This window comes from Pan troglodytes, chromosome 21 (assembly GCF_028858775.2).
Source record: "Pan troglodytes isolate AG18354 chromosome 21, NHGRI_mPanTro3-v2.0_pri, whole genome shotgun sequence".
NCBI lineage: Eukaryota > Metazoa > Chordata > Mammalia > Primates > Hominidae > Pan > Pan troglodytes.
The window spans coordinates 40,113,239-40,134,926 of record NC_072419.2 but is presented as its reverse complement, the minus strand read 5'-3'; the positions used below and the strand labels follow the sequence as shown (position 1 = coordinate 40,134,926).

Below are 21,688 nucleotides of genomic sequence, written 5' to 3'. Positions count from 1 at the left end.
TCAGGAGTTCCAGACCAGCCTGGTGAATATGGTGAAACCCCCGTCTCTACTAAAAATACAAAAAAAAAAAAAACTAGCCGGGCGTGGTGGTGGGCGCTTGTAATCCCAGCTACTCAGGAGGCTGAAGAAGGAGAATCGCTTGAACCCAGGAGGTGGAGGTTGTACTGAGCCGAGATAGTTCCACTGCACTCTAGCCTGGATGACAGAGCGAGACTCAGTCTCAAAAAAAGAAAAATAAAAAAAAGAAAAACATTAGCTGGGCATGGTGGCAATGCCTGCAGCCCCAGCTACTTAGGAAGCTGAAGTGGGAGGATCGCTTGAGCCCGACAAGGTTGAGGGGTGACAGAGCAAGACCCTACCTAAAAAAAAAAAAAAAAAAGAGAGAAAAGGAGAGAGAAGCCAACCTTGCTGGCACTGTGATCTCACACTTCTAGTGTCCAGAACCGTGAGAAATCCATTTCTATTGTTTAAGCCACCCAGTCTGTGGTATGTTGTGACGGCGGCCCTCATAAATGAAGACACTCTTTCCCAGTTCTAGTTCTCTATCTCCAGACCTGCCTCTGGTTGGCCCAGCCCCTCTTTCAAGCCAGGCTACAGGTCAGAGGTGACTGAGCCTTCTTTGGGTCAGGTGTCCATCTCAGTCTAAACAGCTGCTGTGGGAGAGCAGGGTGCCAGGGTCAGGGTTATAAATGAGGACAGAGCTCTGGAAAGGGAGCCTCACTGGGGAAGGTCACCCAAAAGTGTCTGCACCATGGCCTGGGAGGGTCTTGAGCTGAGGCATCCATGTACTTGCTGTAATCTGGGCTATTTCCAAGCCATCATGTCTTTGTTCTAGAGATGGATCATCCTGAGATATAAATCTGTACGATGCTGAGCATCTAGACACTGCTTCAGCAACCCACACCTTGGGCCTGTGTGAGCTGCTTTCCTGGCTCAGAGACTGTGGCGATGACAGCCCCAAGCCTTGTCCACTGGGGCTGAATCGGAAGCTGAAAGGCACAGCTCGCTTCATCTGGAAACCAGCAGGATGTGAGGCTGACAGTTAATTAGATTAATAAGGAAACCATGCCTTAAAATGTAATGCTGTTTTCATGAGCCTTTAAAGCCTATCAGAATGTTTGCCGAGCTTTATGGCTGGTAATTAACAACCTTGTAAAAATATACAAGGAAACAAGGAGATATCAGGGAGCTAATAAATGTGGCAGCTGCCAGACCCACAGACAGAGCCTGGCTCTGGCTTTCACATCACTGGGGTTTGGGTCCCCGCTCTGCCTCAACTTGCTCAGACAAGTCCCTCACCCTCTACGATCTGTTTCCTCATCTGTCCAGTGGAAAGGCTGGATGACTGCTAAGCCCTGGACCAGCCGCATTTCCCAGCCTTCCACTTTGTTGTGCTTCAGAGCTCAATTCACCTGCAGGTTCCTCTGCTCTGAGGGCCATTCAGTCTTTAAGACTGAAGTTTCCCCACAATAGGTAGGAATCCAGTATCTCAGTGAGATCCTCAGCATCCCACTCCATGGAAGATGGAAACGGCTTTTGTGGCCAAAGGGCCATTCACCTTTCTTCTTTTTACTTTTTTTTTTTTTTTTTTGAGACGAAGTCTTGCTCTGTCGCCCAGGCTGGAGTGCAGTGGCACGATCTCAGCTTACTGCAACCTCCACGTCCCAGGTTCAAGTGATTCTTCTGCCTCAGCCTCCCGAGTAACTGGGATTACAGGCGCCTGCCACCATGCCCAGCTAATTTTTGTATTTTTAGTAGAGATGGGGTTTCACCATGTTGGTCAGGCAGGTCTTGAACTCCTGACCTCAGGTGATCCACCTGCCTTGGCCTCCCAAAGTGCTGGGATTACAGGTGTGAGCCACCGTGCCTGGCCTTTTTTTACTTTTTTTGAGATAGGATCTTGCTCTGTTGCCAGACTGGAGTGTAGTGGCACAATCAGCTCACTGCAGCCTCAACCTCCTGGGCTCAAGCAATCCTCCCACCTCAGCCTCCCTAGTAGCTGGGACTACAGGCACACACCACTATGCCCAGCTAATTTTTAATTTTTTTGTAGAGACAGGATCTCCCTTTGTTGCCCAGCCTGGTCTTGAATTCCTGGCCTCAAGTGATCCTTCTGCTCAGCCTCCCAAAGTGCTGAGATTACAGGCATGAGCCATGCACTTGGCCTCACCCTTCTTCAGTAACAAATTTTTCCTTCAGCAGATCACTCTCTCCCAGTTCTCAATCCCTAGCTTTAGACAGAGTTGACTCTACCCCTGCTGGTAGGGGTTGGCACGTGTCTCAGTTGTGGCACGTGTCTCAGTTGTAGCCCGTGAGAGCATCGCAAGGATGATCACCTGACCTAATCAGAGCCAATGGGGCACAATGGAGAGAGAGGCTCTCCATTCATTTCCACTGAGATGAAGACGACTTAGACCCGACGTAGCTGGCAGCCATCCTGGCACCATGTGGAGTGTGAATGCTCATCTGGCACGCAGCAAGGCCGAGCCAGATGGTGGAGAAAGACCAGGTCATGGTACTATTGTCTGGGCCTCTGAGTTTAGCCACATCTTAAATTTACCCTTGAACTTTGCAATTGCATGAGCCAATAAATTCCCTTTGTTGATTTAAGATATTTTTGAGGTGAGTTTTCTGTCGCTTGCAAACAAGAATTCTAACAGTTACATGGTGTGTCCATTAATGGGTGTAAGAGAGAGAGAGGAAGAGAAACAAAGTCATAAAAACAGAAAAAAAGAAAAATTTTGTTTTACTGAAAGTACATGCTAGAGTTCGTACATGCTATTAATATTTCTCATTCGTAAAATTCCATTTGCTCTCTTTTTTCTCTCTGGGGATTCCTAGTCATCCTCTCAAAGCCCATCTCAGTGGCTCCTCTTTCCCAGCTCTCCAGGCAAAGTGAGTCACTTCTTCTCCGTAGAAAGTCAGTCCTTCAAGACTTTTGACTTATGGAAAAGTCATGTACATATTACTAAAAATAAATTACAGAGCATTATAAGTGATACATCTATGTGTAAACTAAACATGTTAACAATTATAATTGTTGTTATTCATTGTTATGGTCATTATTGTGGGTTGACATGTGAGCTTGACTGATAAGACTTTTTTTCATATACCTTTTAACCCCAGGACCCTCCACATTATGACTGGAATGGATACACAGGGCTGACACATGTACCTAGGTCAAATGGTCAGAAAGGGACCCACGGAAAGAATCTTCAAATTTTCAGTATCTTTCTTTCCTTTTTCCTTTCCTTTCCCTTTCCCTTTCCCTCCCTCCCTCCCTCCCTTCCTTCCTTCCTTCCTTGCTTTCTCGCTGTCTCTTTCCTTTCTTTTCTTCTTAGAGACAGGTTCCCACTCTGTCATCCAGGCTGGAGTACAGTGGTGCAATGATAGCTCACTACAACCTCAAACTCCTGTGCTCAAGTGATTCTCTCGCCTCAGCCTTCTGAGTAGTTGGGACCACAGGTATGTGCCACCAAGCCTGGCTAATTTTTTAAGGTTATTTTGGAGAGACGGGGTCTCACTTTGTTGCCCAGGCTGGTCTCAAACTCCTGGCCTCAAGCAATCCTCCTGCCTCGGCCTTCCAAAGTGCTAGGATTACAGGCGTGAATCACTGCACCTGGCCCAAATTTTCCATTTCTAAATTTGAGAGATAAAAATGCTTAGAAAAGAGATGAGAGCAAAAAGAACCAGTTTTTGCCAGTTACTTACTTTAACCCATTCTAAATTTTTTCCACAGTAATAGAGCTTAAACTGAACAAATGCTGATTCCCCAGCTAGCAACAACACATCCCAGCCTTCTTTGTGGCCAGTGTGGCCACATGGTTAAGTTGTCACCAATGGCATATGAACAGAAGGGATGGGGCACCTTTTTCCTAACATTCTTTCTCCTTCCCTGAACATAGATGTGCGGTGACCAAGTTCTGACAATGGGGATGAAGATAACACCATGAAGGGTACAGAGAAACAAGATGAAAGGATCTTTGATACCTGAGTGATCATGTGGAACAGAGCCATCTCCCCACCCTGCACTACTTAACCTTGAGGCTGTTACATGAGAGTGGATAAACTTCTCTTTTCTTCAAGCCACTGTATTTTGTGACCTCTTTATTACAGCGGCTTAGGCTTGCTCTAATTAATATATTCCCAAACACCTCTCCTCCAATGACTAGAAAAATCCTCCCAGTTAGGAATTTTGGAGAGAAAGGAGAGAAGGGTAGAGGCTATATAACCCCGCACCCCATCACACATGCACGCGCACACACACACGTACCTTGTCCTTCCCCTAAAACAAGTCACAGATTTGATGGCAGGAAGAAAACAATAAAATTCCTTTTGAATTTTGGGGGATTAAAGAATAAAGAGAGCATGTGCCTTATTTCCATCTGGAATTTGTCCTTCGTGTTAGGATGTGAGCATCTTTTGTTTTGCCTTCCATCACTTACTTTCCCTTCTTCAGACAACAGTGTCCCAATATCCCTCTGGGAGTTCTGGGGATACCCTTAGCTGCCTCTTGTCACATCAGGCCTGTTTCGTATGGCAGCGCAGTTTGTGCACTGCACAACACCAGGAAGCTCATGATGTAGATGTGTCGCCTGGAGTTGTGTAACAGGGCGGCCTTGTGGCCCTCCACATAGGCCACTAACTCTTGGTCTCCATGAGAGTGGCACCTGGCTGCTGTCGCTTCTCCAGGAGGCAGAGCCCAGTCTCAAACTGGATGGAACACTCCATGCATCAGTGGAGTGATAAATACTCAACATGACAATCTCTCCCACTCCATGCTTCCCACAGCACCGCTTATATCCTGGGAGTATAATGTTGACCTATGGCTCTGCTATAAAACTCTTGCTGACAATATTCATTATGCAGTCATCCCTCAGTAGATGTGGGAAATTGGTTCCAGGATACCTCCCCTCCCTTGCGCACACCAAAATCCACACAAACTCATGTCCTGAAGTCAACCCTGAGGAACCCGCATAGGAAAAGTCAGCCCTGCATATCTGCATACTTGGCATCCTGTGAATATTGTATTTTCAATCTGCATTTGGTAGAAAAAAAATCCACATATAAGAGGGCCCATGCAGTTCAAACCTGTGTTGTTCAAGAGTCAGCTGTATTATTCAATGCCTCCTTTGAAGAACTCAAATGACAAGCTCCCAGGACAAGTTGGGGTGTCTTGAACAACTGGTAGATTTCCTTCTGGACAATAATGAGAGTTATGGAATCTACTGGCTTTCCTTTTTACCTTCACCATCAAGTGGCCCAAAGTGAGGTTAAATGCCCTCATCAAGATCACCAATGACCTCCATGTTGCTAGATCCAATGGTCAGTCCTCAGTCCTTACCTTATTTAACCCATTTTCCGTACTTGACATACATAATGACATTCCCCCTCTTGAAACTCTTTCTTCGTTTGACTTCTAGGATCCTTTACTTTCTTGGTTTTACTCCTAGCTCACTGGCCTCTTCACATTCTTCTTTGTTGATTCTTCCTCATCTCTCCAACCTTAAAACATAGGAAAGTCATGAGTCCAGTCCTTTTTCACACTCTGCCATACACCTCCACTGGCAATCTCATCTAGCTTCATGACTTTAAATACCACATCTATGATCATGATGCCTAAATTTATACCTCTAACCTGGACCTTTCTCCTGAACTCTAGACCCGTATGTCCAATTGTCAATTTGATGTCTCTTCTTAGATATCCAACAGGTATCTCAGACAACACACATCCAAGACTCAACTCCTTATCATCAAAGCTTCGCTACCCACAGGCCTCCTCATCTCAGAAAATGAAAACACTCATCTTTTAGTTGCTCAGACCAAAAACCCTGGAGACAACCCTCTCCCTTTTTTTTTTTCACACCCCACTCCAATCCCTCAGCAAATCCTGTCACCTCTACCTTTAAAATATATCCTGGAGCTGGGGATGGTGGCACATACTTGTAGTCCCAACTACTGGGGAGGCTGAGGTGGGAGGATCACTTGAGCCCAGGAGTTCAAGGCTGCAGTGAGCCATGATCGTGCCACTGCACTCCAGCCTGAGTGACAGAGTGAGATTCTGTCTCTATTAAAATTTAAAAAAATAAAATATATCCTGTATCCAACCTCAGCTCCTCACTGCTTCCACTCTATTCCAAACTACCATCACCTCTTGCCTGGATTATGGCAATATTCTCCTAACTGGTTTTCCTAATTCTGCCCTTGTCACCCTTTAGTCTATTTTAATCACAGCCTCCAAAGAGATTTGTTTCATGCCATCCTCTGTGCCTCCAGTGGCACCAGGATTCTTGGAGTTAAAGCCAAAGTTCACCCTGGCCTATAAGGCCCCAAATGGTCTGACCCCCTGTTTACCGCTCTGATCATCTCTCCTACTGAGTGACTTCCTTCATGCAAAAGATGATGACTGGTGGTCACAGAAGTGGATGAGGTCACTCAGGGTAAGGGAGTTAAGTGGAAAGGGAAGGGGAGGGGAAGGGAGAGAAGGGGAGGGAAGGGGAGGGAACCCAGGATAGAGTTTGACCAAAAAATGAGGAGCCTGAGAAAGACAACCAGAGGTCAAGGAGAAGGACCAGCAGAAGGTGGGCCCACCAAAACCAGAGAGAGAATGTCTCAAGAAGAAACAATCTCTCCTCACTCAGGGCCCACAAGGCTGAACAACCCATCTTCAATTTCCCTTTCATGCAGTTAAACTTTTTAAATCTTTTTAAATGATGAGCCATTTGTCAGGGATGCAGCATCTTGGCAGCCAAAACAAGTAAGGAGAAAAAATATTAGCATCTTTTGACTGGTCATTTTTTCTCCCTTTCAGCCTAAGCAGGCCAGAACCAGTATTCATTATTAATAGACGCATGTTTTATTAAAGGTATAAAGACCAAAGATTTGTAACTTTAATAATCCAGATTCTTATTTTAAATTCTCCAACATTATTATTTATTGATCGGCTGGGGAATGTTTCTTTTGTGATCACCAACCTGCCAATTCCTGGAGGGGAAATAGAAGTGGTGAAATTAGAGGAGCTAGCACTGACACTGATTTACTCCAAGGTGTACAAAACAACTCCCACAAAATGAGCACCTGCTTTGTGCCAGGCCCTGGGCCAGGCATGGGGCATCAGAGCCAGAAGGGTTAAGGCACAGCCCTCCCCTAATTGGGCAGGCAGAAAAACAAATAATTATACGGACAAGGCAATTACTCAGGTGTGTGGGGGAGCAGAACTGAGTTGTCAGAAGCTTTTCTCTGGAATTAGGAAGATTTAAGTCTCAGTGCCACAACTTACTAGCTGTGTGATCTTGGGCATGATACATTCCCTATCTGAGTCTCCGTTTTCTCATCTGTAAAATGAGGACGATGTGGGTTTTCATGAAGATTAACTGAGCCACTGATGCATACAGCTTGTTTGGCCTGGTACTCAGTGTGTAGAAAGCCCCCATTCAATGGTAGCTGAGGCAGTGGTGGTGGTGGTGGTGGTGATGTGAACAGTTATAGGGGCTGGGCGCAGTGGCTCACGCCTATAATACCAGCACTTTGGAAGGCCGTGGTGGCTAGATCATGAGGTTGAGATCGAGACCATCGTGGCCAACATGGTGAAACCCTGTCTCTACTAAAAATACAAAAATTAGCTGGGTGTGGTGGTGCGCGCCTATAGTCCCAGCTACTTGCGGGGCTGAGGCAGGAGAATCGCTTGAACTCGGGAGTCAGAGGGTGCAGTGAGCCAAGATCGCCACTGCACTGCAGCCTGGAGACAGAGCGAGACTCCGTCTCAAAAAAAAAAAAAAAAAGGTACGGGGGGCCAGACACAATGGCTCATACATATAATCCCAGCACTTTGGGAGACCGAGGTGGACAGATCTCTTGAGCCCAGGAGTTTGAGACCAGCCTGGACACCATGGCAAAGCCCCATCTATACCAAAAAATTTACAAAAATGTGCCGAGCATGATGGTGCACTCCTGTAGTCCCAGCTTCTGGGGAGGCTGAGGTGGGAGAATCACTTGAGCCCTGGAGATTGAGGCTGCAGTGAGCCGTGATCACACCACTGCCCTCCAGCCTGGGCAACAGAGTGAGACCCTGTCTCAAAAAGAAAAAAAAGCAGGGGCACACACTCTGGGCATTAATTCTTCCTGAAGGAGAGGGTTAAAAGAAGGTTTCACAGAGGAGGATATATTTGAGCTGGTTCTTGAAGGATAATGAGGATTTCAAAAGGTTGACAAGCTGAGGGAAGAACATTCCAGATGGAAAGCTGTCAGGGAGAAACTCACTGGTGAGCAAATGTGAGCCGTGTTGGGGAAAAGCTGAAGAGCTCTGTGGGCTGAGGACATGGTAGCTTGAAGTGCCTGGTGGGAGGGTGGCAACAGTGCAGAAGGTCTCCAAAGCTAGGCAAGGGATCTGGGTTCGCCCTAAAGGTGATGGGGAGACTTGGAGGTGTTTTGTTTTGTTTTTTTAATTGTGGTAAAAAACATATAACAGGCCGGGCACAGTGGCTCACACCTGTAATCCCAGAACTTTGGGAGGCTGAGGCGGGCGGATCACCTGAGGTCAGGAGTTTGAGACCAGTCTGGCCAACATGGCAAAACCCCATCTATACCAAAAATATAAAAAATTAGCCGGGCATGGTGGTGCACGTCTGTAATACCAGCTACTGGGTAGGCTGAGGCATGAGAATCGCTTGCACCTGGGAGGTGGAGGTTGCAGTGAGCCAAGATCCTGTGACTGCACTCCAGCCAGGGTGACAGAGCCAGACTCTGTCTCAAAAAACAAACAAACAAACAACAACAAAAACAGGCTGGGCATGGTGGCTTACATCTGTAATCGCAGCACTTTGGGAGGCCAAGGCAGGTGGATCACCTGAGGTCAGGAGTTCAAGACAGCCTGATCAACATGGTGAAACCTCATCTCTGCTAAAAATGCAAAAAAAAAAAAAAAAAAAAAAGAAAAGAAAAAAACATATAAAATTTACCATCTTAACAATTTTTTAGTGTATGGTTCAGTAGCATTAAGTGTATTTACCTTTTTGCGCAACAGATCTCTACAACTTTTTCATCTTGCGAAACTAAAACTCTCTCCCCCTTGAACAACTTCCCGTTTCTCCTAGAAACAGCTACCATTCTGTTTTCTGTTTCTAGGAGTTCGACTACTTTAGGTCCCTCATATAGGTGGCTGGCTTATTCACTTAGCATGATATCCTCAAGGTTCATCCATCTTGTGGCATAAGACAGGATTTCTTTCTTTTTACAGGCTGAATAGTCAGGCATGAGCTCACACCTATAATCCTAGCACTTTGGGAAGCTGAGGCAGGAGGATCATTTGAGGTCTGGAACTTGAGACAAGCCTAGGCAACATAGTGAGACCCCCATCTCTACAAAAAAGTAAAAAATTAGCTGGGTGTGGTGGTGCATACCTGTGGTGCCAGCTACTTGGGAGGCTGAGGTGGGGGGATCATTTGAACCCAGGAGGTCGAGGGTCAAGGCTGCAGTGAGCTATGATTGTACCACTATACACCAGTCTGGGTGCCAGAGTGAGACCCTGACTAAAAAAAAAAAAAAAAAGGAGGCCAGGTGTAAGGGCTCATGCCTATAATTCCAGCACTTTAGGAGGATTTCTTGAGCCCAGGAGTTCGAGACCAGCCTAAGCAATATGGTAAAACCCTGTCTCTACAAAAAAATACAAAAAAAAAATTAGTTGGGCTTGGTGGTGCATGCCTGTAGTCCCAGCTACTCGGGAGGCTGAGGTGGGAGGACCACCTCAGCCCAGGAGGTTGAGGCTATAATGAGCTGGGATCATGCCACTGCACTCTCGCCTGGGTGTCAGAGTAAGACCTTGCCTCAAAATAAAATAAAATAAAATAAAATAAAAGGCTGAATAATGTTCCATTTTATGTAGATATCACATTTTTATCCACTCATACATAGCAGGGGGGTGGGGGTTTAAACAATCCCTCCAAGGGGTGGTGAGGAGGGTGGTATGTAGAGTGAATTGAAGCAGCCAGATTGGCAGCAGGGAGGCCAGGGAGGGGCTGGTGCAGCCGCCCAGGTGCACGCGATGATGGCGGCCAGGCCTCAGGTATGGCAGAGGTCTTGGATACAAAAGACATTGTGGAGGTAGAATTGGTGCTATTTGATCATTGGTGATATGATATTTGTCCTAACTTTAGAAATCTAGAGGTGACTCAAGTCATTCCCGTCCTCTTACTCCAAAAGTGGAAAAGAGGGCCTGGCTGGTCCCTTCAAGGGTGAGGAGGAGGATAGAGAATTGCTATGGTGGGCGAAAGGCAAATGCCAACACTTCCAGTTCTATTAGGTTGGTGCAAAAGTAATCGTGGTTTTTGCCATTAAAAGTAATGGCAAAAACAAAAACTGTGATTACTTTTGCACCAACCTAATATAATCCTTCAGAAAGTCCCCACTCTGTAGACTATCTTCCCCACCCTGTCCCCCAGCATGTGACTGGGACATTGGGCAGGATGGCTAGCCAGCCACGTGGGTGAGAGAACACAATCCCAAGGGGAAAGGGAGCTGGGCTTCTGGTCCCTGTACCACCTGTGTCTTGCTGTGTGACTCTGGATATGTCCACGCCCCTCTGTGGTTCTCAGTTTCAGTGTGTAAAGTGAAAGCGTTGGTAAAGCATTGGTGCTGCCGTGGATGGTGATGATGATGATGATGGCGGTGGTGGCCAACTCTTTTTGAGTGCTTACTCTGTGCCAGGAACTCTTCTAAGTGCTTTTCAAGCATAAATGCATTGATTCATTTTATTCTTCCAGCACGATTATAATCCCCATTGTACGAATGAGGAAATGAAGGCAAGAGAAGCAAAGTTACTTGGCTGAGGTCACAGTGATAACAGGCAGAGCTGGAATTCAAATGCAAGCAGTCTGGCTCCAGACCACTCCCTGGAATCACTTGGGGAGCTTTAAAATATCAGATTCCCGGATCCACCCCAGACCTGCTGGATCAGAGCCTCTTGCTAACAAGCTCTCAGGGCTGAAGGCAGGGATTAGGGCTGAGGGTTCATGGGGACAGACATTGCCTAGGTCTAGCCCAAGAGACAGTGGACCCTGATTCTTCCCCCACCTGCCCCAGCACTGATGTTCCCTGGGTTTGGGGGTGACTGACCCTTTTGGAGACAACCTGCAGGGTGTACCCAGATTATTCCCACCCTCTCACACATGACCTGGAGGGAGCAGGCTCCAACTTCCTCATGCCCTCCCTGGAGTCCTCAGAAAGGGTCCCAGCAGGACCTACCTGTTACACAGGTAATAAATGACCCTAAGAAAAGATACTAAACCTCTCTAGTAACCCAATGTCTTAGTTCGTTTTCTCTTGCTGATCACAGAGTACTTGAAACAGAGTAATTTGCAAAGAAAAGGGATTGACTTCTTACAAGTATGGAAGCTGAGTAGCCCAAGGTTAAGGGCCTGCATCTACTGAGAACCTTCTGGCTGGTGGAGACTCTCTGCAGTGTCCCAAGGCAGTGTAGGGCATCACACATGGTGAGGGGGCTGAGCGTGCTAGCTTAAGTCTTTCTTCCTCTTCTTCTTCTTCTTTTTTAAAAAAATTAGAGAAGAAGTCTCACTATGCCGCCCAGGCTGGTCTCAAACTCCTGGGCTCAAGCAATCCTCTATCCTCGGCCTCTCAAAGTGCTGGGATTACAGATGCAAGCCACCACGCTCATCCCTCTCTTCCTCTTCTTATAAAGCCACCAGTCTTACTCCCATGATAATCCAGTAATCCACTAACCTATGAATCCATGAATAGATTAATCCATTCATAAGGGCAGAGCCCTCATGACCCAATCACCTCTTAAAGGCCCTACCTCTCAACATTGCCACATTGGCGATTAAATTTCAACATGAGTTTTGCAGGGGACAAATATTCAAACCACAGCACTCAGCAAATGGGAGTTAAAGCAATAAGAAAACGCCCTGGAAGGTTCTCAAGAAGGAAGGGCTGTAGTCAGACACCTTCCTAATCAAATTCATCCCTGCTCCATTTGGAATTTGAATGCACTCGAGTGCTCGCAGGAGCTAAATTATTCTTTTTGTACATATGGTAATGACAGTATTAGGCCCACAAATATCTTGGTATGTGGTTATTTTTTAAAAGGACAACATACTGTCAAGCTAGATACCAACAATCAGTAATCGCTCAAGTAATCACTTTTTAAAACTTCAGTCTAAAAAAGAGTTCAAGAATTACTGCTATCTGCAATAAGAATGAATCTCATAGACTCAGTGAATGGGCAAAACAAGCCAGACACAGAAAGCTAGATACCAGATGATTCCATTTACATGAAATTCAAGAACAGACAAAACCAATCTATGGTGATAGAAGTCAGGATAATGGTTATTTTTGAGGAGCGTTGACTGGAAGGGAAACTTTTAGGGAGGTGGAATGACCTGTGTCTTGACCTGGGTTGGAATTACACAGGTGTACACAAAGTAAAGATTCACTGAGTTGTACATGTATAACTTATGCACTCTACTATGTGCAATTCATGCCTTAAAAATGTTTTAAAGAGTTGGATTGTTTCTTTCTGGTTATCCATGTCTTTCGTTAACATTCAGATAGTGACTGAGAACTGACTGAGCGCTTACAATGTACACACCCACTCAAGTGGGGCAAGTGGCAGAAACAAGGGAAGGTTAGGCCTTGGCTTAGCCAGCACTGGACTCTGGACTTACAAGGCTTACAGCTGGAGGGGGCTACCAAGGCCAACTGTGCTTGATGCCATTGAGACTCCCACTCCCACACATAGTCCAAAAGAGCCAAGGCCAGGCCTGTGCAGCCTGCTCCACTGGGGGAGTGAACCACTCAGAAGGCAGCTGAACGGACTGGGAATAGGAGAAGCTATTAGCAGCTACCCTGGCCACGGGGCCCTGCAGGATCAAAGATGAGAATTGATCGGGCCCACAGGGCAAGGGGGAGGCCAGAGCCAGCAGGAAGGATAATTAGGAAAGACATCAGGCCAGGCTGGACAATGAAGGCTCAGAGATGTCAGGATTCTCACTCCCTGTTGGGACCACATGGCAGGAGGCAAGGGCTCCCCCTGGGGGCCAGGCAGGTAATGGACAATGGTCCCCAGATAAGAGACCAGAGACGTCCAGTTCATGCCCAACATTTCACAGCAAGTCAGGGACTCAGCCAGGACAAGACCCCACACATCCTGCACTCTATAGGCTTCTCCCCACCATCCCAGCAACACCCCAAGGTGATGTTTATTTCCTACCCTGAATGTTCCACATTCTACGTTCCCTGCATTTTCAGCTCTTTTTTTTTTTAAGACTCAATTCTTGATTCTTTTGACAGCTTACATCATCCTGAAAGTAAAGTGAAAAAGCCATACCACACTACCCACTTTTAATACAGATCTTTGTAGATTGGGAAGGATAAACCAACCAAAAGAGTGATAATTAGTTCTGAATTCAAGCGAGGTTTATGGAATGTGAACCATTTGGGTAATCGGCTGGGGTGGTGCCATGAAGTGGTAATTAATTTGTTTTTTTCCCTAAAATGTTTTACTTAATTAAGGGAGGTGTTGATTTATATACACCCGTCCCCTGGGGATGGTTTGTAAGGCAGGAGAAAATTCCAACTGTCTCCCCGCCACGTTTCTCATCAAATTATTTCATTACATTCAGATACACTTTTGCAACACTGATTGTGACAGATTCTGGAGTTATGAGCTCATAAATACTGGGGGGTGGGGGAGAAGCTGGAGATGCACACTTAATGGGAAATGTTCTCATAATCAAAAGAATATTTCAAGCTGTGACAATGCAGGCCAAGAGAGGGAGGGGGAGCCACTTCAAAGAATAACAGGATGCTGAATAACCCAGCACCTGCAGCTCTGCCTCCTTCTGAGTCAGCTGGGCTCTTAAATATCAGCTTGCGAAGGGCGAATGTCAGGAGGATTTGTAGCTAGTCCTGGGTTCTTTGTCATAACTTACTTGGAGCTGATAGTAGCTTAAGTTTGTTCATTTACTTAACAAATATTTGTTAAGCGGCTACTATGTGCTGGGCACTGTGCTACACACTGGTAATACAATAGTGAACAAGACAAGCTTGTTTCCTACCTTCATGGAACTTACAGTCCAGGAAGAGAAAAAAATATAAACAAGTAAAAGAATAAATAGCTGATAAACATATGCCTACTCGATGATCTAGCAATTCTACTCTCAGGCATATATCCAAAATAAATGAGTGCATCTCTCCATGGGAAGACGTGTAAAAATGTTCACAGTGGTGTTATTCAACAGCAACCAGTCAGAAGCAACCCACGGTCGGCCAGCAGAAGAATGAATAAATGAATTGTGTTATACTGACACAATGGAACACTGCTGTGCAATGGGGTATTGCTATGCAGTACTCCACGCAACAGCAATATAAAAAGAACAAACTGCTGTTGCATTTATCCACATGCAAAAATGTGGCTGTATCTCACAAACAATGATGAATGAAAGAATTTGGGCAAAAAGTGTCCAAATTACACAATTCCACTTACATGAAGCTCAAAGGCAGGCAAAACTCATCTATGATAGAAACCAAATAGAAATTAGAATAGTGGCTACCTTGGAGAAGAAGAGACATGAGGGAGCTTTCTGGGGTGTCTGGGAACCTTCTATGTCCAGATATGGGGAATGGTTACAAGCACACATATGTAAAAAGTCATAGAGGCCAGGTGCGGTGGCTCACGCCTGTAATCCTAGCACTTTGGGAGGCCGAGGCAGGTGGATCACCTGATGTCAGGAGTTCGAAACCAGACTGACAACATGGTGAAACCCCATCTCTACTAAATACAAAAAATTAGCCGGGCGTGGTGGCACATGCTTGTAATTCCAGCTACTTCGGAGGCTGAGGCAGGATGATCACTTGATCCTGGGAGGCAGAGGTTGCAGTGAGCCGAGATTGCACTATTGCACCCCAGCCTGGGCAACAGAATCAAAACTCTCTCTCTCAAAAAAAAAAAAGTCATTGAGCTATGCACTTAATATTATACTTCAATTAAAGCACGCGTTTTAATGAGATCCAATACATTTTAAAAATAATAAATAGCTAAGATAATTTCACATGTTGATGAAAGATATGAAGAAAATAAAACCAGGCCACAGGATGGGGAGCAAAGACCCTTCTGCAGAGATAGCTTTGAGATGCCACCTTTTCTGGAGGTGGCCCATGGGAAAACCTGAGGAATAAGCATTCAAGATAAGGAAGCCGCAAGGCCACCGGCTTCAAGGTGGGGCATCTGGGCATGTCTGAGCAACAGCACGGAGACCAGGATAGCTGGAGTGGGAGAGTAGAAGAGGCCAGGGGGACTGTCAGGAGCTGGCCAACCCTATGGGCCACATAAGGATTCGGGTTTTATTCTAAGCATGATATGAGCCATTGGAAAGTGGAAGCAAAGAAATGGCATGACCCAATTGACCTGATTTTTTAAAACTGAGGCTACCTATTGGAATGTGGTGGGGGGAAACTGACAGTAGGAGAAATGGCTGCAGTGCTGAGTGGAGAGGCAGGACCTGGAGCACAAGCAGGGGCTGGGTGGGCACCGTGGCTGGGATCGCCACCATCAAGGCAGTAAAGGGCAACAGCCAGGTTCAGCAGCAGCAGGCAGATGATGCAGAGGAGAGAGCTAAGCGCCTCCAGCGGGGAGTAGAGGGAGCAAGGCGGGCCCAGAACAGGCTGAGGCCAAGGTGGCCTCCTTGAACCACAGGATCCAGCTGGTTGAAAAGGAGCTGGACCGTGCTCAGGCGTGCCTGGCCACTGCTCTGCAAAAGCTGGAAGAAGTGGTAAAAGCTGCTGATTGAAAGTGGGAGAGGTAGGAAGGTTATTGAAAATCGAGCCTTAAAAGATGAAGAAAAGGCTGGGCGCGGTGGCTCATGCCTGTAATCCTAGCACTTTGGGAGGCCGAAGTGGGTGGATCACCTGAGGTCAGGAGTTCAAGACCAGCCTGGCCAACACGGTAAAACTCTACTAAAAATACAAAAATTAGTCGGGTATGGTGGTGCGCACCTGTAATCCCAGCTACCCGGGAGGCTGAGGCAGGAGAATCACTTGAACCCAGGAGGCAAAGGTTGCAGTGAGCTGAGATTGTGCCACTGCACTCCAGTGGGTGACAGAGGGAGACTCTGTCTCAAAAAAAAAAAAAAAAAAAAAAAGATGAAGAAAAGATGAAACTCCAGGAAATCCAACTCAAAGAAGCTAAGCACATTGCAGAAGATAGGTAGGAAGCATGAAGATGGGGCTCGGCTCATAAGTTGGTGGTTGTTGAAGGAAACTTGGGACGCAGAGAGGAACAAGCTGAGCTGGCAGAGTCCTGTGGCTGAGAGATGGAGGAGCAGATCAGATCGATGGACCAGAACCTGGAGTGGCTGAGTGCTGCCGAAGAAAAGGACTCTCAAAAAGAAGACAGATATGAGGAAGCAACTGAGATTCTTACTGATAAACGCAAGGAGGCAGAGACCCGGGCTGAGTTTGCCGAGAGATCGGTAGCCAAGCTGGAAGAGACAATTGATGACTTGGAAGATAAACTGAAATGCACCAAGGAGGAGCACCTCTGTACACAAAGGATGCCAGACCAGACCTGCTTAACTGAATGAGATGCAGAGCACCCCAGTCCCACCTTGCCACTGCTCCTCCCTCTGACCCCAACTCCAACTAGGCGAGCCTGCCCAAAGCTGCCCTTTAACTGAGGGTTGATCTTTAACTGGAAGGCTGCTTTCTCCTTTCACCACCCCTACCTCCCCCACGTGTCTTTTTTGCCAAACTGTCTCTGCCTCTTCCCAGAGATTCCAGCTGCGCTAGAGGCTGAGCACCTTTGGGAACAACATTTAAGCGAATGTGAGTGCAACACGTAATGTCTTTAAAAGCATGTTGTGTTGTATACATTTAGTAATTACCTTTTTTGTTGTTTTATAGCAACCATTTGTAAAACATTCCAAATAGTTCCACAGCTCTGAAGCAGCAATCTAATCCCTTTCTCCCTTTTGGAAGGTGACTGTTTAGCTTACTGTATATTGCTTTCTCTAGAGAAAAGGGAAAAAGGTATGAGCCTGCCTTACTGAGAACCAAACAGAGCCCGGGGAAAGACTCCACTCTGGGAAATCATAGCTTTGCACAAAATACCAGCCAAACCAGAAAGGTGATTCCAGGAGTTAGCCCAAAAACAACAGCAACAAAAAATGTGCTGTTCAGGTTTTCAGCTTTAAGATATCTTTGGACAAAGTTATTTTTACTTTTTTGTTTTTTCATTAGAAGTGACCAAATTAAGCCAGGCGCAGTGGCTCACGCCTGTAATCCCAGCACTTTGGGAGGCTGAGGCAGGCGGATCACTTGAGGTCAGGAGTTCAAGACCAGCCTGGCCAACATGGTGAAACCCTGTCTCTACTAAAAATACAAAAATTAGCCAGGCATGGTGGTGTGCGTCTGCAGTCCCAGCTATTCAGGAGGCTGAGGCAGGAGAATCGCTTGAACCTGGGAGGCGGAGGTTGCAGTGAGCCAAGATCGCGCCACTGCACTTCAGCCTGGGTGACACAGCAAGACTCCATCTGGGACAAAAAAAAAAAAAAAAAAAAAGAAGTGACCAAATTAAGATGGTGAGACCTCTGAGACCAAATTTCTGTCCCATCTCCACCCCATTCCCAGCCGCTTACAGAGTGGATCATGTGCCCCTTACATTGAGGTGACCACTTGATTGCTCTCCTGCCTCCTTGAAAGAAAGAAGATTATGTTTTTGCCACTGATTTAGCCACATGAAACTCATCTCATTACCCTTTTCTGGGTTTGAAGCTGCTGTCTCTAAAAGTGCCATCTCATTGTGCTTTGTATCAGTCAATGAGAAATCTTGAATAGCTTGTGTACAAAACTTTTTAAACGTCATATTATTTTGAAACTTTGCTTCTTTGGGTTTCTGGCACCCTGGCTACCCCCTCTGGCTGTGAGAGCTCTCCACAGTCTGTAGGCTTGCAGGTTGCTGATCTTTTAAAGTTTCTTTCCCTACCTAATCCCCACTTTTTGGTAAAGTTTCTAGGAGGTCTGTTAGGCGTAGAAACTGCAGCTTATTGGCTTACAATGTACTCTCCTTTGATGCCTCTTTGACAACAACTGGGAGAAAAAGAAATCAATAGTGCAACTGTTTTGATACTGAAGACTGATGAGTGTCTTTTTGAAATAAAGAACCAGGCCACGCATGATCGCTCACGCCTATAATCTCTGCACTTTGGGAGGCCAAAGCAAGTGGATCACTTGGGGCCAGGAGTTTGAGACCAGCCTGGCCAACATGGTGAAACCCCATCTCTACTAAACAAAATGCAAAGAAATTGGCCAGGCATGGTGGCACATACCTGTAATCCCAGCTACTCAGGAGGCTGAGGCAGGAGAATTGCTTAAACCTGGGAGGTGGAGGTTACAGTGAGCCGAGATTGCACCACTGCCCTCCAGCCTGGGTGATAGAGCAAGACCCTGTCTCAAAAAAAAAAAAAAAAAAAGAAAGAAAGAAATTAAGAACCAGTCCCTCCAAAAAAAGACCCAAACAAACAAGCAAACAAACCCTGACTGTACAGCACTGGTGAGGATGTCAAGCAATAAGAACTCTCACACATTGCTGGTGGGAAGGCCAAATAGTTCAACTTCTCCGGAAAACACTTGGCAGTTCCTTACAAAGATAAATATACACTTAACAAACTACCCAGAAATCTCTTTGGCATTTACTCAAGTGAAACAAAAGCCTATGTTGAACCAAAAAACATATGAAAATGTTCATATCAGCTTTAATTATAATCATGAAAAACTGGAAACCCCAAATGTTTCCCCATTGAGGAATGGATAAACTGTAGTCGAGCTATACAATGTAACCCTATTCAGCAATAAAAAAAAGGATGTCTACCTTAAGTAAACAGGAGAGAGACCTGCTCTCCAGAACAGTTGCCCTCCAGGACAAGCAATTGATACATACAAAAACTTGGATAAACTTCAAATATATTGTGTTACCTAAAACAAAGAGTTTATTTGGGAATAGCAGGAGCGATATGCATGCTCTGGTGAACCACAGGCATATCCAAAGGGGTTTCCTTTTATAGACAAAAGGAAAAGTTCACAAAAGCTGCTTTGAAACAAGGACCATTGGTTACAGGGGCCTCCTGCAATAGTTGGCATCCACTCATTGGTGAAGGCAGCCATTGTTAGTCAAGTGTTCTTGTGCAAGAGGCTTATCTGAAATTTTTGAAATTGTTGTGGTTTTCAGAGAGTCCTTACAATCATTCCAGTCATAGGCATATGTGCATGAGAGCCCTTCCTTCAAGGCCCATGGGCTCCATTTTGTTCGGGGTCAACATAAGTGACTCCATTTTGATTACTGAAAACGTCCACAAGGACAAGCAATGGATACATGCAAAAATGTGGATGAATCTCAAAGGTATTGTGTTACCTAAAAGAAGCCAAAGCTACTGTGTGATTTCATTTATATGGCATTCTGGAAAAGGCACAACTATGGTGATGAAGAACAGATCAGTGGTTGCCAGGGGATCAGGGTGAAGGGAAGGTTTGGTTACAGAGGGCCCTGGCCACATGACAGAATCTGCTTCTATATCTTGATTGTGATTGTGGTTTCTGATTCTATGCATTTTTCAAGACTCCTAGAACTACACACCAAAAAGAGTGACTCTCCGCTGCATGAAGTGGCTCATGCCTGTAATCCCAACATTTTGGGAGGCTGAGGTGGGAGGATTGGGATCTCTAGAGCCCAGGAGTTCGAGACCACCCTGGGCAAAATAATGAGACTGCTTCGCTACAAAAAAATAAATTAGTCGGGCATGGTGGTGTGCATCGGTACTCCAGCTACTCAGGAGGCTAAGGTGGAAGCACTGCTTAAGGCTGCAGTGAGCTGTGATCACGCCATTGCACTCCAGCCTGGGCAACAGAGCAAGACCCTGTCTCAAAAAAAAAAAAAAAAGGTGACTCTTACTATCTCCAAGTAAGTTTAAAAATAATTTTTAAATGTAAAAAATAAAAAATAGGTTATACTTTCCTATTGAAAATCAGACCACCTGCAAGGCTGGAGCATTGTTGATTTAGGGCATGCAAGGATGCTGGTCCAGGCCCTCGCAAGCATGAGCTAGCAAAAGTGCTGCACACTCACAGCCTGCTTTTCCTCTGGGCATTACTTTTGCCATAGCCTACTGATCCCCATGACAGGGGGACTGGCTTAGCAGCAAACCCAAAGACAACGATTCCTGGGCAAGTGATTTATTAAGTGCTCCTAGGAGAAACTGGCAGGAGTGGGGGAAGAAGATAGGAAAGAGAAAAAGCCAAGCAAGAGTGGACTAGCAGATAGCGTCCCAGCCTCAATCTGATCCCACTGGGAGCCGAGGAATGTAAATTACAGCTCGGTTTGCGCCTGGAGGCAAAGGAGCTGGACTCATGCTCTTGTGTATCTGCCCATCTATGGCCAAGGGCCACCCGGCGGGGAAGTAAACTGCAGGCACTTCCAGGTCCTTGTGCTGTGCAGCCAGTGGCTCCAGGAGCCCAAGGGCAATCCTCTGAAGAAAAATCTCACATGGAAGCTGTCAGATGAAAACACCTGGAACCTGGGCAAACAGAAATGCTAAGAGGATCCGAGGGCAGCTGGGTAGAGCTCCAACAGTGTCCGCTCCACCAACTGTGGCTCATCCGCCGGACGTTTACTCCCAAAGCTCCTCCATGGGTCAAACCCAAAGGGCTGGGAAAGGTGGGCCCTGCCCCCAGCTCCTGCAGGAAACAGGAGATCAGGGGCACGAAGTCTTATCAGTAGTTGGATCCAAAGGGATGAAGTGGGAATGAGGTGAGAGGGTCTAAAGTATTTTCTGGAGACAGGCTTGGGGATCCCGGGAGCTTATCCTAACTTAATGCTGACCTCTCGGCCACATGAGGTTCCAGGGAATGGAACAGAGTTAAAGGTGGCAGCATGTGGCTCTTTGCCCCAGAAATGAAGGCAGTTAACTTGAGACCATAGCCCCCTGTTTATCTTCTAAAAGTTGCACTCATGGAAAGAGTGTACCCACGGGAGCAGGCAAGAGAAGAAAGCTTGAATCCCACGTACTGGTTCATGGACTGCTGCCTGTGCCCATGGTCCCCAGCAAGAATGTCCTGAGGTGGCCAATTATCCGTCGCAAGGAAGGCTGTCCTTTAGTTTGGGATTATCTCTAACCTTTAGTTTTGAGGTGCAAGTTACCTATGGTTTCTGAAATGGTGGTGATACTAAATGGGGATCATGTTGTTTGTTTGCTATATATTACCTTTTTTTGGCAAAATAAAACAATAGCAGCTTTGCCTTGGAACATTAAATATGTGATGAAGGAAATTCAACCACCCGTGGAATACAGAATTGGGTACCTCTGGTGAGATGGGGATGTCAGTTTCTCTGCCTCACCTCAAGCTCTGGAGAGGGGCGTCCTGGGAACCACGCGACCTCCCACAGCCACCATTACAGTTGATGGAGCTAGAGATGGTCACCTGACTAGACACAGTGAATTCATTGGTTGATCAACAACCAATTAGAGCCAGGCATGGTGGCTCATACCTGTAATCCCAGAACTTTGGGAGGCCAAGGTGGGCGGATCACTTGAGGTCAGGAGTTCAAGACCAGCCTGGCCAACCAGTTGAAACCCCGTCTCCACTAAAAATACAAAAATTAGCCAGGTATGGTGGCACGCACCTGTAA

At 46.2% G+C, this 21,688-nt stretch overlaps 1 long non-coding RNA gene and 1 pseudogene across 2 annotated transcripts; one reads left to right on the top strand and one right to left on the bottom strand.

Annotated features, from left to right (window-relative positions):
- Window positions 1-2,728: 2,728 nt before the first annotated feature.
- On the bottom strand, window positions 2,729-21,478 carry LOC134809184 (uncharacterized). 2 transcript variants are annotated; one of them, XR_010154279.1, is made up of 3 exons: window positions 21,398-21,478; window positions 5,345-5,505; window positions 2,729-2,968 (listed from the first exon to the last, which is right to left on the bottom strand). It is a non-coding gene; the product is annotated as an uncharacterized LOC134809184 (long non-coding RNA). The 2 variants fall into 2 exon arrangements; XR_010154280.1 differs by lacking the exon at window positions 21,398-21,478 and adding an exon at window positions 16,893-17,018.
- On the top strand, window positions 15,451-16,592 carry LOC469921 (tropomyosin alpha-3 chain-like; annotated as a pseudogene).
- Window positions 21,479-21,688: the final 210 nt, after the last annotated feature.